Raw genomic sequence first — 17,384 nt, 5'->3', positions numbered from 1 at the left:
CCCTGGTCAAAGAGGAGAGAGAATTCTAGATAATCTGTTGCATCTTTAAGCATTTCTTTTACACGGGAATGCTTAGAGCATGTGGAAGAGACCTAGAGAAAGCAGAGGGGTTTCTCTTCTAAGCATGCTCTTTCCCAAAGAAAGGTTTCTAGGGACTGCTCAAGAATCAGCTGGCCATTGGCCATCCAGCTGCCAAGGACTTGTCTTTTCTCTGAACTCTGAGTAAACTTTCTGTGAGTGAATATATTTGCAGTAATTGTTATCTTACAGCTATTTAGGGGGTCTCTTTCCTCCTCCACCTACCCAAAGGGATATGGCTAAATATGCTTGCACTGACAATTCCCATGACTCCTGAGAATGCATCTGGTACCAGAGCTTGTGCTGCAAATTACAAGGTAGTGTGACAATGGAAAAGAGGTTAGCAAAAAGTGATTCCCCTTTCCCATGTAAATTTTTCTCTGTGGAGTACTTCTGCTTCAGAGAGTTGGTAAACATCCCCTATCCTCCTTCACAAAGTAGAGATAGAAGTTTGTTTTTTAGATCTGTCTCCTGGAAAGCTGGAATAATGTCATCTGCAAGTGTGGTTGCTTTAATGCTGGAGATGGTCAGTAAACTCCACTGGGTCAACTGCAGTCGACAGCCATTTGCATGTGGTGGCAAAGTCAGCAAGTGCTAGTGTGCAGGTCTGTTCCTTTACTGGACACCCACAGTGGAAAATCTTCCTGCTAGAAATGAGAGAGGAGGCAGGTTGTGGTCCTCAGTATTAGCCAATGCCATGGAGACTGATTTAACAGGAGGGGAGTGAGTATGCCTGTCTAGTTCTGAGGTTTTGGAAAGGTATTAATCTGGCTGGCTCTTAAAAGTCTGCTGTGTGGATGGTCAGTGAGAAGCATGGAAAAGAAGATCTTGTAGTCAGAGCTAATTGAACTCCGACGATCACTTATGATCACATGCAGCTATTCTTAGTTCCTTCAATGTTGACACTTTCTTGGGTCATACCTGCTGCGTGTCTTGTGCTAAAACACCTCTGAGCAGAAAAAAATGGAACAGAGTTAAGCTAGAGCAATTAGGGACAAAGATCTTCAAACAGTAAACTTAGTGCACTTAAATATGAGTTTCTGTACCTGCCTGTGTCCCTTTTCTCCAACTCTCTCAGTCTGGTTAATAAAAAAATGCAGTCTCTGCTTATATGCATTGCCTTCCTGATACAGCTGTAACTTGGACAACTGTGGACTTAAAGCATTTTTCTGGTCCCTGATGCCCTATGAGCTGTGAAGTGTTGCTGCTGCATGATCTTTCAAACATCACAATGTGTATGCAGCACAGGTTTCTCAACTGAGAAATCATGATCCAATTTCACAAAGATGCAGCAGAAGGCACTACACTGAAGAGGGCCCCTTTGCCCTGTAGAGCTGGTGATGGTGCTGTGGTGAGCTGATTTTACTATGCTTATCTATTTGCAGGACATATGACTGCAGTAGGTGAGAGCAGACCTGGGCTAACACAAGAAATGACCACAGTGCAGCTGTCTTGTCTCCAGAGTGACGGACAGGTCTGCCCAGCAACTTAGGAACAGAAACTGCTGATGCTGAGCTGCCCTCTTCCAGTGTGGGCTGTGACCAGGCGTGTCATCCTGTCGATGTGGAAGAGCCTAGGAGTCAGCTGGAGAGAGATGCAGAGAGATGAGTGAGACCCCAAGCATTTACACATTTAGAGGTTTTGACATGGACCTGTGACCAACCCCCTCAGGTTTTGTCTTTACTTCTGGCAGAGGGAATTAAATTCACAGGTCTCATCAAGAAGTTAGGCAGAGGGAGCAGAGCCATCCACCATCCAGGCCAAAATCAGGGCAGATTAAAATCCCTACAGTACAAGGAAGCAGTGAATTAAAAACCCCCAACACTCTAGGATGGTGAGGCATGTAGGAACTGGCAGCCCTTGCAGCTGGAGTTGGGAAGAGCAAGATTTCAGTCCTTCCTTGGCACAGGCCTTCACACATCTGCCTCCCAGGAGAGTGTCCAAGTATCACATGCTGGACCTGGCTATGTGAGGTGGTGCTAGCAACACAGTGCTCGCAAGCTTGACAGGAGACTGGGTGAAACAAGAACTAGGAGTGTTGATTGGTGATGACAGATTTGCTACCCCTCACAAGATAAACCTCTCAGTCTCTGCTGGCTACCAGTCTCTGCAACTCATATCCTAACTTCTTACAGCAAATGGCTGCTTGTGTCCCCAGTTTTATTTTTGCTTCCTTTTTGTGGAGTGATGCAGTGCACACAGCTCCACTGCCCTGCTTGGGTCAGCTTAGTGATAAACTCTGCTTTCATGGTAGAGATGAGCTGCTTTTGAAGCCAAGCCCCAGTTATTCCTGTGGAGAGTGCCCAGCACTGAGCACATGCACTGCCATGGGAGTCTGTGCAGAGGGCAGCTGCACCTGTTTTTTTGGCCTGGGTCTTCCCTTCCTTGGCAGAAGATGCTGAGCTATTAATGTTTATGAAAGATGCTGTGTTACTGTCACTGTTCCCTCTCACTTGCTCTGATACCAGCACAAGAAACCAGCTCCATCTCTGGAGTGCAGTGGCAGCCACTGCCTGAATGAGTGATACCTCTGTGAGTGTGTTTGTCTCCCTCTGTGCATCTAAAGGGAAGACAGATTTCCAGGGGCAAGTGATTTGAGGAAATTAAAAGCTGCCCCTCTGCTACCAACTAATGTTGGTAATATAAACCAGGTCTCCTTCCCAAAATGAAACCACATCTAGCATCTTTGGAAAGCGGAGTAACATAGAAAGCCTTTCCATCAAGCCTTAAAAAAGGCTTAGCTGAGTTCTAGGGCTCTTTCACTGGCTACTATTGCTGCAGGAAAGAAATGTTGCAATGCCAGTGCCCAGAGAGGGCTCCTGCCCTTCACCAGGACTGACAGAGGAATGGATCTAGAATTACAGTGTTCATTATTCCTGAAAGGTTTGTCTTTGAAGTGACAGTGTTGTTTTTTGCTTGCTTCTTTATCTATTGTTTCATTCTCCCCCCTCTCTTTTTTTCCCCTTTTTTTCCCATTTTCTTTTTTTTTTTTTTTTAATTTTCATCTTTTTATTTCCTCTCTCTCTTCCCTCTCTTTCTTCCCTCCCAAAGGAAAGGCATTTAGAGAAACATATACAGCATCTGCTTATTGTGTAAGTAAAACTTAGTAGCTCTGTTCTGGTCTGCAGCACTGTAGTAAACCGTCCTCAGCATTCCTGTCCAGTCTCTTGCCAGCTGTTCTGCAATACAGCATTTCTGCATGGCAGTCAGGAGCATGCAGAGTGGGAAATTAAGGAGAGTCTGAGGATGTTGTGGCATTGCTGCTGTCTCTGGGTTTAAGTCAGTTGCATCTCCTCTCTCATTGCCTCTGTGGGGCAAAGCTCAGCCTCAGGCTGTTTTACAGAGGCTTCCTGTGATGAACTTGACAGCTCTGGAAAAATTTATCTCCAAAGTGATATTCTCAAAGAGCTTAATGCCCTTACCTAGGACTCAAAGCCTTTGCCAACTTACCTGCCAACAACCACCCTTCACTACCAGCTGCTAAGGTGAATGTCCTGGGGCAAGCTTCAGAAGCCTCAAGCAGTGTTCTGCATGAACACAAGCATCATTCCCAGATGCTCTGTGAAGCCTTGGGGTCTGGAGGGAGCTTCTGAGCCTATGGCTAAGGTGTTGGCCAGACCTAATGGCAGAGATAGGAAAGGGCTGTCAGGTGGAAGGCTGAAAACACATGTAAAATTTCTTGAAATCCAGGAAAACTGCATAAAACTTCTAGAATCTGAAAAGGAAAAGAACTAAAATTACAAAGAAAATGAACAGAGAGGCTGACACTTCACATTTGCCCAAAAGTTAAGGCTCAGTCAGCCTGCCAATCATGCTATTACTAGACATGTTAAGCACCTGAGAGGCCTTGGTATTTCCCAGTAGTGGTACTGTAAAATCTGATCACCCATGGGAAACACCTGCCTACCTTCTTAGTGACTGCTGATACCCCAGCTAAGTGAAAAAAATGCTGCTACTTATTTTTTCCCCCCCTCAAAGACAGAGAAAGTACTTCATTTTATGCTGGAAGTATCTTTGTGTTTCAATCAAAGTTGTAGGCACAGGAAATAGGAAACTATCAAGGCCCAGTTCTTGAATAAAAAGCACTCCAAGAAAAGTATGAAAAGATAATGTAATGGCATCTTTGTGGCAGACACTGGATCCTTAAGAGGAGAGGATTAGAGCTCCCATGTTGCATTTCAGCACTCTCTCTTGGGGGTTAGACCATGCAGAGAGCAAAAAGTTATTACACAAAATGGAATATGGAAAGGGGACCAAGTGACAATGTTGTTGCTGTTTCCAACCCAGCACAGCAGCTGCCACTATGTTGAGTGTGTAGCTGGGGCTGCACTGTGGATTGCGGGTGGGTGGTCCATCCCCCTCAAAGGGAGGACCACTCAGGCAGTGAAGCTCAAATGATCTCAGGGGCTCAGTCAGACATCAGCTCCTGGATCCTGCCAAGACACAGGCAAGTGAGGCACTGGGAGAAGCACAGATCCAGCATCAGACGTAAGTACTTAGAAAATGAGTGTTCTCATGGTGAGAGGTTAGGGGACAACAGGGAGAGGGTGTTCAGGACCTTCTCTTTTATCTGTAAGTACCACTAGCTAGCTGACAGAGTGCAGAGGCAGGATGCCAAAAATGTGACACCAGGCTTAGCCAAGGAGATTCAAACTGCCTTCATTTACCCACCAGGAGAAAGATCCTGAGTATTAGTCTACACAGTCTGTTACTGTGGCAAGGGAGTTTAATCTTGCTGGTTAACCCACTGGAGCTGTAGCATCTCTGAGAGAATAAATGCATTGTCATGGAGTCAAGAGGAAACTGATTTGAAGTAGAATATTGTGGCTCATTTTTTTCTGAGAAAGATGTGGGAAAAAATGTTCTCCTATTGGCTCATTGGAAAAAATGAGTGCATTGAGATACCTAGAAAATCTGACCTGTGAGGACAAGCTGAAAAACCCAAGGTTATTTCTTCCAGGGGTAAGTAGAGTGGGGAGGGGCATAACGGAGGCAGTAAAAGCATAGTAAGAATCTTAAAAGGCAGAAAAGATTAATGTGCAGAATAAGAAAGTTGTCTGTTCTCTATACCTGTGATGGCTAACACACAAATAATGAGATAAAATTGCAGCAAGGAAGTTGCCAGTTAGCTATTAAGAAGAGCTTTCTTGTGACTAGGTCACTGAATCACTGGTGTGCCTGAAGAAGTCATGAAAATGGCATTAGCAGAGGTGGTTGGAGAGCACCTGCCAGGAGCAATGTAGGTAGGAGAGGGTTTTGTTCTTGTTTTTGTTTTTTGTTGGAGCAGTGAGTAGGGCCTGACTGGACCAGCTGACATCTGTGTCATGGTAATGTCAGCCTAAATGGTTGAGGTATTCCATGGAAGGGAAGAATTTCGAGGTTGCCTTATTTCAGTGAATGATTATGGCCAGGACTAGGCTGGAGTTGCCCTTCCCAGGGAGTGACATTCAGCCCAGCATTGCCTTGAGCAGTGGTACTCCCTTGCCCTCTTCTTTCTGGCCCGATGTACTTGCAGGCACCCATGCTACATGCACTGTGTTGTCCATGGTAAGCACACACCTCAAGAGGATTCTCTAGCCTGGCACTGCTCTGAGCAGTACCTCTTGTCTTCTGGCACAGTAAAGAGCTGAATTCACATCTCCACAGCAATGAGTTACTGATAAGATTTTTTTTTTTAACCTTGCTCCCTGTCAGAGAGTTGGTGCAGGTTACACTTCTCCTATTATTTGATGCCCAAACATTTTGATCTAGTGTCTAAGGCTGTAGACTTGCCTCCTATGTTACCTGCCTCAAATTCAAGAACTGCAGTTTTGAGTCTGATGCTCCTTTGGATCTAGCCTCAAAGTAGAGTTGAAAACCAGTTTAGAGCAGGGAACACGTCTTGCTTTCCCTCCTATCCAGAGCAGCTGTGCAGCTGGTTGGGGTCTCCATTTTCTAGGAAATCCTGAGTTGTAGATCATCTTCAATCCTTCATTACACATGCAAATTACACTGGGGAGAGAATTATGAAGAAATATACAGTGGGGTATTAGGAGTTAGCTTATGGGAGCATATGAAATTTGGAAGGTTAAAAAGCATGTACATATGTCCATTTGAAAGTCAGCTTTTGCTGCCTCCATTGAACATTTTCTTATTGCAAAGCTAAGTCTGTTTCCCAGTATATGGTAAGTAAATTCTCAGCTGAGTCATTAATTCTTTCAACACATCTAAAAGAACTGCAGTTAACTAATGTGATCATAAATTCAGGCACTTGGGATATCAGTACTTGAGCCCAGATGTGTTTATTATTAATATTAAATGCCATGGGTAGTTCTTGCAAACTTTTCTTCCTCTTCCAAAACTGGCAGCCCATCAACATTCTATATAAGGTTGGGACCTATGGTATTGTTACTGCTATAAATATGTTAATAGCATAAGCCAAACATTTCCCCCTGTATTGTTATTGTATTTCCTTTACTTAATCTCTGCAAATGTGCCCAGAGAGCACATGAAAATTGTTGGAGTTTCAGCTTCCTTTCTTTCCCCTCGTCAGGAAATCATGTCCAGAAGATGTAGATGAGGACATTGTGAAGGAGGTATGGGTTTCCCCAGCTTCTGTAGATGGCACATCCTCCTCAAGGTGGCTTAGCACTTTGTGGGGTATGGACCCCACTGCTATCTCCTCTGGAAAGAGCTCCTGTGCCAGAACCCTAACCACCAGCACTGTCCCATGCAGTAGGCACAAAAGGAATCTCTAGGAGATTTCTTCCTGGCAATCTTAAGACTCGAGCAAGGCATCAGTTTGCTGTTGTCAGCTGCTGACCTCAAAGACTTGGTGCTATAAAATTTGTGCTCTGTTTCCTGAGAGGTGAGGAACAGGTAAATGCAGGTGCCTTTTGCACTGCTGCTCTTCTGTCTGAGGCTGTGGTGGGTTGGGCTGGTGAGCACTCCTGGAGGCTATTGCAGCTCTTGAACCTCACCTACGTTATCATCTGTGGACTGTTTTGCTACCTAGAATCTATTGGCGGCAGCGGGCAGAAATCCCTGCTCTGTACCACACCTGGGCTGCTGCGTGACTCTTTTGGGCTGCTTTTCCCAGAGCTCTGCTTCCTGCCCCTTGATAGCCTTGGGGTAGCATGTCACTGTAGGACCAAAGCAGAACACAGCACCACAAAATGACTGTGTGTGTCCAAAGGCAGCAAATTTGCACATCCTGCACGTCCTGTCTGGGGAATGATGGACATTAATGACATTACCTGTTAGGCTTAATGGGGGACCTAGAGTTGAACAGGTGGAGACACTGAGTGGTATTTGCTTGAAGACTGAGTCTTGCAACACACTCTTCTAAACTATTTAGTATGACTCCTGGACAGAATGGAACCGTGAAGCCATGTAAAAAGTTTATTTTTATTCTCTGCAGTAATTAATTGCACATATCAGAGCCTACACTTGTCCTTTCAAGTATCAGAAGAAAGATTATGAGAAAGGTTCAATAAATCAAATGGAAGTGTTGCCACCAAGTGGTACAATCTGTGTTAGGCAATGGCTCATAATTTATATATCACAGTGATATATCTGAGGTGCCCTGATGTATTTATAAAAGTATTCATTTTTGCTTTGTTTAGTTATCATATTTTTCTTCTTTTGTGATGCATTTTGCTTCCCACGGTGCTAAAGGATTATGCAGTCACAGGGTGTATTGCCTGCCGCTGCCAGCATCCTCTGGAGCTGCAGGCAGTGGAGAGGCAAATACAAAAGAACTTCTGCGTGTATGGGACTGTTCAGGGTGTCTTTGACACAGCCTCCTGTCTTGTTGGGATGTGGCACATCCCTGCCTCCACAGTGTGTGAATGTCCCCTGCCCAGGCCCTGATAACTGGCTGAGGAACACCCCAGCCTGCCCCTGTCATTTCCAGCACAGCCGCTCCTGACTTGGACACGTTTGAAAGAGTTTGCACATTTTTACAGTTCTTAGTGCCACTCGTGTATGAGCTAAGGTGTTTTGTTTTTCAGCCAAAGTACTAAGTATGCTCTACTTTAGCCACGTGATTTTCTTTGCTGTGTAGGAGCCAAAGTTGCCCTTTGTTGCCCCATTGTTTATAATGCCTAGATTAAAAAAAACAACCAGCAACAACAAAAACCCCAAACCAATTAAAAAAGGAGAAAGAATTCTTTTGGAGTTGGGATTGAAGCCCCTCTTTATTATTTGTATTGTGAGGGCTATAACACTATTCTTGAGAGGTGCTGCCTCCCTGGGGACAGGGCTTCCCAGAGCCTCCAAGAGCAGGCAGCAAAGTGAGGGCTGCAGGGATTTGTGCACATGCACACACACATTGCACAAACACAGATCCCAATGCTGGGCACACACATTTAGATGCCAGCACATGCTGGGTGTAGAGGGTCTGCCAGACTCATACCCTCCACTCTCCCATGCAGTGTGGCTGTCAGCACCAGTAAAACCATCCCCCCCCCTCCCCCCCCCCGATGACTCTTTTCCTTTGGTGGTGCAGGAACCTGGAGAGCTCAGTCATAAAGGACCTGCAGAAGGCAGTTGGCAGCATCCTGCCAGGTTGAGTGCATGGCTAAACAGAACACAGGGAGTAGGAGCCCAACAGGAAAGATAGGTCAGAGGGATGCTTTTACGCTTTGTCTCTTAGCTTTCTTTCAACAACCCAACAACCTCTCCCTCCCTTCCCCCCCCCCTTGGATGTTTGCCTTACAGTCCATAGTGAAAGCCTGTACTTTCTTCATTTATTTGTTTTTTTCCAACATTGTCAGTGTTGCCACCATTATCTTTGGACCAAGTGAATGTTGGCAAAAGGCTCCTTTTTATCCCAGGTTTAGCCTCTGTTAACTACAAATTACAGCAGTGGAGTTAAATTGATACAGCTGATCTCCTCAAAGAGACCACTGGAAGGGAGTTGGCAAAAGGATGTTAGTGAAAGTTGATGGGAGAAAAGGTCTCAAAAAATCTTGCCATAAAGCTTCCAAAGCTCTTGTAAGTGTGAGTGTGAACACAGCTCAATTTTATTTTATTTTTTTCACATTTTAAAGAGGAGGAAAATAAATTTAGAAAGGGTGATGTTAACCTGATTGGCACCTAGCATTGTTACCCAGGGGAAAAAGATTTTAATGAGGATATCAGAGCTATTTAAAATATGCCTTATCAGGAGCAGAGGAACTTGCCTGAAATGAGTGATGTATTAAACTGTTATATACAGTAAGTTGAACTCGACTGTGTATGAACAGCTAATTCTTTTCTGATGTGTAGCTGTTCCTTAGATACTACACTTACATATGATTCTTCAACCTCTTATTTCTACTTCTACCCCTTAAAAAAAATCCTGCTACTCCTTTACCACAGCTTAATCAAGCAGACAATTTAATGTAAATTTACTAGTGGATGAAGTAATTATTTTGGAAATTATTATTATAGCAAAATCAGGTCTTCTTTCTTGCCCAGTGAGGTGTTGCAGGTGGAAGAGGGCAAATCTTTAAGGCACACTTGTCTGTGTGTGGTTCTATCTATTGATACCTGTCATGTTTGTAAGCAGAGCATCTACAGACACACCCACCCATTATTTAATTCTTTCTTCTACATTAACAGAAAATGTCAGAAAACTATGCTAGAATGCAATACAAATGAGTCACCATCAAACTTTCTGCAACTTCAATTACAATTGTTCCTTGGCAAGGAACAGTCTGAAGGAAGAAAAGAAGGTATATGGCAACTGTTTAGAAAAACACTGAAACTTTGCAAGGGCCACAAAGCTTTTCTGCAAGAAAAGTGTGTCCAGCAGGTCTAGGGATATTCTTCTCCCCCTCTACTCTGCCCTACTGAGGCCACCCCTGGAATACTGTGTCCAGTTTTGGGGTCCCCAGCTCAAGAGAGACAGGGATCTGCTGGAAAGAGTCCAGCAGAGAGCCACAAGGGTGACTGGGAGACTTGAGCATCTCCCTACAAAGAAAGCCTGAGAGCCCTGGGGCTGTTTAATCTGGGGAAGACTGAGAGGAGATCTCATCAATGTATACAAATATCTGAGGGGTGGATGGAGCCAAGCTCTTTTCAGTGGTCAACAGCAATAAGACAAAGAGCAATGGCTACAAACTGGACCATAGAAGGTTTCACTTCAACATAAGGTGAAACTTCTTTACAGTGAGAGCATGGAGCACTGGAAGAGGCTGCTCAGAAAGGCTGTGGAGTCTTTTTTTCTCTGGAGACTTTCAAAACCTCCCTGGATGCATTCCTATGGGAACTACCCTAGGTGATCCTGCTTGGCAGGGGGGTTGGACTCTGGAGGTCCCTTCCCACCTCTAAAGTTCTCTGATGGTGATTCCTGTTTCTACATTTGTTTTTTTTTGGGCTTAACAGTGCCTGCACTGAAGGTGGTAAGTCTATGGCTGATGCTGTGCCACATCTCTTTAACAAAAAGCAATGAAAACTCATGTGTGGTTGAGCAAAGAGTGCACATTGTGGCAAGCGGCACAGCAGATCAAATGTTACAGGGCCATAGTGCAGCAAGAGGAAATTTAGAACCAACTGACCCACATTAAAATCGCCATGAGCAATAGGAGACAGATGTGGCATGCATTAGAAGGTGCCAGGATTGTAACCTTTTGTTACAGTTTTAAGTCTATGCTTAATTGCAAATAAGAATTTTCTAGAGGATTCTAGCCCTGGGCTGGACAAATCCCTGAGGGAAGCTGAACAGAATATTAGAGATAAATTTATTTCATTTCATTGGGTCTGCAAATTTCTATATAGTCTGAGAGCATGGTACACTCTCTCTCTCTCTCTGCTGCTTCTTGCCTCTCTGTGATCTTGTTAGCTACCTGCTTGTTTTCTTGTTTTCACTGGTGAAGGTACAGGGAGGAGAGACAACAGTCTGGCTGTGTGCAGGCTCTCTAGGCTTTGTGTCCAGGGTTGAGGGAGAGAGCTGAAATATTGTACAAGGGGGTATTGTGGTGTTATCAATCTGTAAATAACAGGTAAATATACCTTATACATGTTTATTGCTTGTCTTTTATATTTAGTCTACTGTGGTAAATATAATTTCATTTAACTTCCAAAATGTTGAGTAAGTGTGGTAAATTTACTCCAGGGGTGTAAATTTCCCATGTTTGGGGGTCCAAATCTAAGCCACAGCACCTTTGGAGACATGTCTTGGACTTACTGGATGGTGGAAGCAGACTCCTATAATCCATTTGGGATGAGGGAGTGGATGAGAGGCCTTGCCACTGCTGACTTACACACTGACTGTATTCCAGCTGGAGATTGAAATATCCAGAGCACAACCCACATCTTCCCTGGCTTCAGTCACCTCTGGTGGTGCCAGCAGCTGTACAGGCTCAGTGAGAATGGCAGTCTTGGTCAGAAAAACCAAGCCCTGGCCCATTCACTACCTATGGAACTGCATGTAAGAGTCAAACCTTGGTAATGGCCTCTGAGGAGCAACAAAGAGCAACAGCTCAATGTTTCACTTTATTTGGTTGGTTAGCATCTGTTTTTGAAGGAAGCCAAAAAATGATGGTGGGCTGTTGAAGCTGAAATACCTAAACTCCTTTCTTTTTTGGCATATTGGAAAAGGCTGAAGCACTTAAGTAATTGAGCTCTATGGCAAAGCTACTGATAATCTTAAATTAGTTAAAAATACATGAAAGGATTATAAAGTAATTGTCATATTACAGAGCATGAACACCAGCACAAGGAGGCCGTTCCGCATGCACGCTCAGTGAACTCGCATGCGTCGGAGAGAGAGCCTGCTTCCTGCACATTCAATTTCACCACAGGGGTGCCTTCCCCTGGCACTTCTGTTGGGAACAGTAATATTAAACTTAGTGATTCTATAGAATTGTCTGAATGTTGTACACTGGAGCACAAGCCATGGACAGGTGTGTGCGCATGAGTTCAGAAGTGCTGAGTTGAGATAAAATGGAAGGTTGGAAGGACCTTGGAGAATGGTGTAACAAATCTAAGCAAATGTGAGGCTGGAGTCTCTGGTTTTCACCTATCTCTGCTGACTTAGATTGCTTAGACACAATGTACATGCTGTTGAGAGAATATGACGAATGTCTACGCTGTTTAGTATGTAATTTCTCATGCAAGTACATGTAACCAATTATAGTTTAATACAATTTGTGGCCTTCTGATGAAAGGTATAAAGACACATGTTTGGAATGCAATAAATGGATTGGATGGGCTTGTGTCAGCCCTTCTCCCTGTCTCTTCTGATGCCCATGGCATCCAGCCCGTGGCACACGTCCCTGGGACAGCGCACAGGGCTGCGTGTAGGAAAGGATAAACCCACACAGAGCTGCTGCTGGCTTTCAGAGGTATCTTGGGCACTTGTCTTTGGAGGCAGTGATGGCGGTCAGTTACCTTCCTGAGCTTTCTCAGGTTTCTTTCTTCCCATGTATTAATTGCTTCAGAAAAAGGCCAAGTTTGAAGTTTCCCAGACCAGAAACTCACCTTTCTCGCTTTCTGCACTGTATCTCTCTGTCACGATGGTGGTGCTTTGGCCCAGGTGCCTTTAAGAAAGCCACCGAGTTTCCCAGGAGGCCCAGAGGGAGCTGGGAGGCGCAGTTTTGTTATGCTGTCCCACAGTTCTGCTGTCGCTTTAGGGGTGGGCAGCAAAGTCAAATCTCTCTCTCTTTCTCTCCCTCCCCTTGGCTCTCCAGAGGGAGCCTTGTCAGTGTAACTACGCAGGAATCACCTGCCTGCAGCCTCCAAGGCCACAGGGAATTCTGCTGCACCATCTGGGCCTGTTCGGGCCTAAGAGGAGACAATGGCAGAGGGTGAGAAAACAGGCACTGGGGTTTGGTGGTTTGGCTTGGCTGGGAGGGAAGGCTCTGGGGGGGGGGTGTGGGATTTTTGTGTATCCTATGTCTGTATTAGGTGCTAAGGATTCCTGTACTCTGCAGTTTCCCCCCCGTACACCTTTAGATACACTTCTCTGTGTTTCTCTCCCCCTTTTTCCAAAGGCGACCCCCCCCTCTTTTTTCCCCTTCAATTCCTTCAGAAGCTCCTTGCCCATCCAGCCTGGAACTGCACTGCACTGCAGCCTTTCAGTGCAGAGCTGACAGCACCTTCCTAAACCACATGTAATGCTTTGCTAGAAGCTGAGGCCTTTCCACTTGCAGTCTGTCATTGTCCTTGCTGCCAGCTTCTGCCCTCCCTGTATTCCTCCTGGCTTGCCTTCAGATGCCCAGCGTGGGTCTGGTGGGCACCCAGAAAGGCCTGACCTCTCCTCTAAGCACACTGCAGCTGCTCAGCTAGCACAGGAGTAAGCAGCCTTGTAATGGACTCCGCTGTGGTGGGGTCAGCCTTTGAAACACTTGCACGGCAGCACAGGGACGTGCTGGAGTAGTGCTACTGCTTTCAGTTGCATTGCTCATAGGACTAACTGCACTGGGAGGAATGGAGACATTTGGCTTCCTCCAGGACAACAGAGGTCAAATCTTCTCCAAACAAGAAGGAAAGGCTGTGTGCAGACCCACTTTAGTGCAACTTGTGAGGAGGGGGTGAAGTTTTTTCCTTCCTTGCTTCTGTCCACTCTCTGCCCAACCCCCCCCCCCCCAGTGCAGAGCCTACTGGGTGCGCAGTGCCTCATCTGGGTCATGCACACCTGTGGTGAATAGTCCTAACCGGCATAAAATGGGTTTAAGCATATTCACCTGCCCGTCTGCATTGCAGCCAGGGGCGGGAACACAGCACGAACAAACCCAGGCAGCCTGGTCCGGTTTAGTCCGGTTGCCTGAGGGGGGCTCCCTAAGGCGCACGCCCCTGTCGCGGGCAAGGGTATGCGCGTGCCCTTTTTGGCAGACAACAGCCTGGGGGTTCTGCCAGTTTTGGGTCTCCCTGGGTGCCTGCCAGAGGTGATTGGGTGGTTGTGTGGCCAATGAGCCCCTCAGCCTCGGCCATTGTGCTGTAAATGGGGTGAACAGGTGAGTGAGCTGTGAGCTGCTCGCTCCTGCCTCGCTCACCTGCCGCTGCCCGCGCGTCGCCTCAGCCGCCTCAGCCCGCAGCTGCCTCCACTTTGCAGCACAGGTGGAGTTCGCCACGGGACTGCTCTTGGATATTCTCCTGCGTATGTTTCGGGCCACGGACATGAGGACTGGTGAGTATCCTAAATTCTTTATTCGGGTTGCTAAAAGAACTTAATTAACCTCACAAGCGGTGAATTAAGCTTCCAGACTCTCCGTTAAAGACATTTCTAAACCCTTTCAAAATTCCGTCGTATGTAGACATTCTGTAACATGGTTCTGCTAACCGCACCCAGGAACTTGTGTGGATAGTTGTAAGTAAGTTCGGGGGAATTGTTTTGTGTATATTGATACAATATTTAATAACTTTTGAATCCGCCTCGTTGCATTTTACCCCAAACTCAGATTTCAACTGGTCCCCTTCATAACAATACCAACTTTTCATTTAATGCGTGAGAGCCGTTGCTGGGGTGTAACAAGGACGCAGATCAAGGTTCTAACAGCCCAACAGTGCAGGCAAAGAGAGAGGGTCTATGCAGCCCGTGGTGAGACAAGGGCTACTGCATAGAGATAAATTACATCTAGATAAAATGATTTAATATGTATTAAATGTATACAAATTACTGCAAACAAGTTAGGAGAAATGTTTCCTCTCTTTAGAGCTTAAATGTAATGCAAAGATGCCAGACTGGTCAGTGGAATGGAGCCCAGTTATGTTGCCTACATATATGACTCTGAGTGTTTTTTTTACAGTGTTTTGACTCTGAGTGTTTTGATTTACTTTGTGGCGAGTTTGAATGAGGTTTGTTGTGGCAATCCAGATACCCAGTGTTTGATGACAGAGGAAGAAAATGTGCCTCAAGAGAGCAAAGGTTTTGGGCTGTCACTTGATGGGGACCAGAGGGTGACAGCAACTCACCAGCTTTTCCTGCTTAGTCCTCCCCAGTCAGCTGCTGTTGGAAAAAGCCCCACTGCTACCCAGTGGCTTTGCACATGGGCTGTAAGAGAAAGCTGAAAGCTGCTTGCCTGGCACTTTGCTGGTGACCAGCTGAGATGAGAAAGGCACCCAAATTTTAATAGAATGTGCAATAGCATGAAGATGAAATTGTGTTTTCCAGCCTCCAGCCCAGTGCTTCAAACCACTTCTGCCTCCCTTTCCAGTAAACATGGAGGGAAAAAAAAAAAAAAAAAGGCCTGTGATATAAATTCACATGCATACAGGGAAGGATCATGCAGGGTTTTACAAATTTGAGGATGAATTAGTCTTTGACATACCATCTGCTTAAGGATTATGCTGTTAATAGCCTAAATTTGACACACTTTTTTTCCCCCTTCAGTCACTACCTGTGAAGCCTTTCTGAAAATTATCTCTTACGAAGCTGTGTCATTAATGGCTTCCTGAGAGGTTTCTTTTGGAAGTGGCAGAAAAAGTAAATAAAAATGAATTAGTACAGCATCTTGGGTTGGTAGGCAAAATATGCAAATATCTTACCAACAAAGCCTTGGTAGCATTAAAGACTTTCAGATCCCGTCCTCAGAGGCGCTGCTTGTGGAATTAGAAGCCTTTGGGCAATCTTTAACTTAGCTTATGTGTAATACACCTACATACACACACACACACATCTGTACTCACGCTTTCTCTCTCTCTTGCTCTCCCTCTCTCCCTCCCTTCTCCCCCTCCACTTCCCATTGTCCTCTTGGACCAATTCCCACTGGTGCAGTTTTCAGCTTTACAGTTCATGAATTTTATTTTCAATCAATAAATAAACCTATTATCAAGTTTTGTATTCTTATCATATATCCTCAGTTCTCATAGAATGTTTCACTGGTCAGCTTTGCTGAGCACATGCTGCTCACCTTTATGTCTCAGCAGAGGGCTGTCAGGTATACAGATGTGATGCCTATGAAGATCTAACTGGATTTACATCCTAACTGATAATTATGGCTAAGACTGTGTAACAATTAATTATTAGTATTGGTAATATTAAACTGTATTGAGATAATGATTATTATTTTGGTAGTCTTTGAGCTCTGATCTCCAGCATGGTATGGATCAGAGGATTGTCTTGGACTTTCCTAGACCCACCCATATCATCAAGAAAAAAAGATGATTTCTGTCAGATAATATAACAGCATTTATCAGTCATTTTGGACAACTAAAGAAATGTTTCTTGCATGCTCCTTATGGTGTTGTCAAGTTCCCTTTGTAGCAAATTGTAAAGCGAATCATTTTAAGAGACAGTGACCTGCCATGATGAACTCCTCCTAACTGCTCCTGCAGAGTTCTTCAGGCATTAATCTGGGCATGGTGTGTAAAGGCAGGTAGAAACAAATTGCTGCTTTCTGGTCTTCACAAAACTGAATGATTTGCTCACCAAAAGCAAACAGACAGAAACCTACAGTCATGACAAACAATGCTGGTGCTGGTTTTGCTTTGCATTTTTTGTTCAGTGTTTGTTGTTCCTAAGTTATTTAATCCTTGACTCTACAAATTGCATACTTGTAGAACAGACTTCTTACTTGTGGCAGCAAGGTCCCTGTCTCAAGAGAGTCTCAAGATTGAAAGGATGGTTGCTATTATTTGATCTGTCACCCATGACCATATTTGTTCAGCAAAGTATCTGCAATTTGTACTTGAAGTAGAAGAAGACTTGCTTCTGCCAAAACTATATAGGGTGTATGCCTGCCCAGTATCTGATTCCCTAAAGATGTCTGGATTGGCTGTATAATTTTGTGTGACACCCTAGGTATTGAAGGATCTTTATTTGACTGTGAGACTCTAGCTGTGGTGTATCTCTGTGTCGAAGACAGGACTACATGCTCTAGCCACGGGTACCAGCGATGTCATAACTCTATTAACTTCATTTGGGTGTTTCTTTTTCTTTTGGCTTGGCTCCATTTTATTTGCCTGAGAAACACGTGATCGTTTTGCTTCCTCTTCACCATTCTTTCATCAAAAAGTGTGTGAGCAAGCTGTTCTCCCAAACAGGCATGAGATGCTTCCACTATTTCCTTATACCATTACAACCCTTAATTTACGCTTCTTTATATTGACCTATTGCATTTAGAAGTTATTTTTCTGAGTGTGTCTGTACTGGCTGTTACACAGGGTCAAGGCCTTGAAAGCAAGCCAAACTGATCGGGGCGGGGGGGAGGAGGGGGCTCTTTCCTTTGTTTCAGTGAATGTTTGCCAGATTCTCTGAGTCCTACAGCAGCACTGACCGTGCTGAACTCTCCCAGAGCAACATCTCGCCCACTGTACATGGGCTACTGCATTTGTGATTCAAAGGCACATATGTGTATTTATATAGGATACAAGCAAGAAGCCTCCAGCGGGTGCAGATT

This window comes from Pogoniulus pusillus, chromosome 1, assembly GCF_015220805.1.
Source record: "Pogoniulus pusillus isolate bPogPus1 chromosome 1, bPogPus1.pri, whole genome shotgun sequence".
NCBI lineage: Eukaryota > Metazoa > Chordata > Aves > Piciformes > Lybiidae > Pogoniulus > Pogoniulus pusillus.
Note: the sequence above shows the minus strand (reverse complement) of the source record.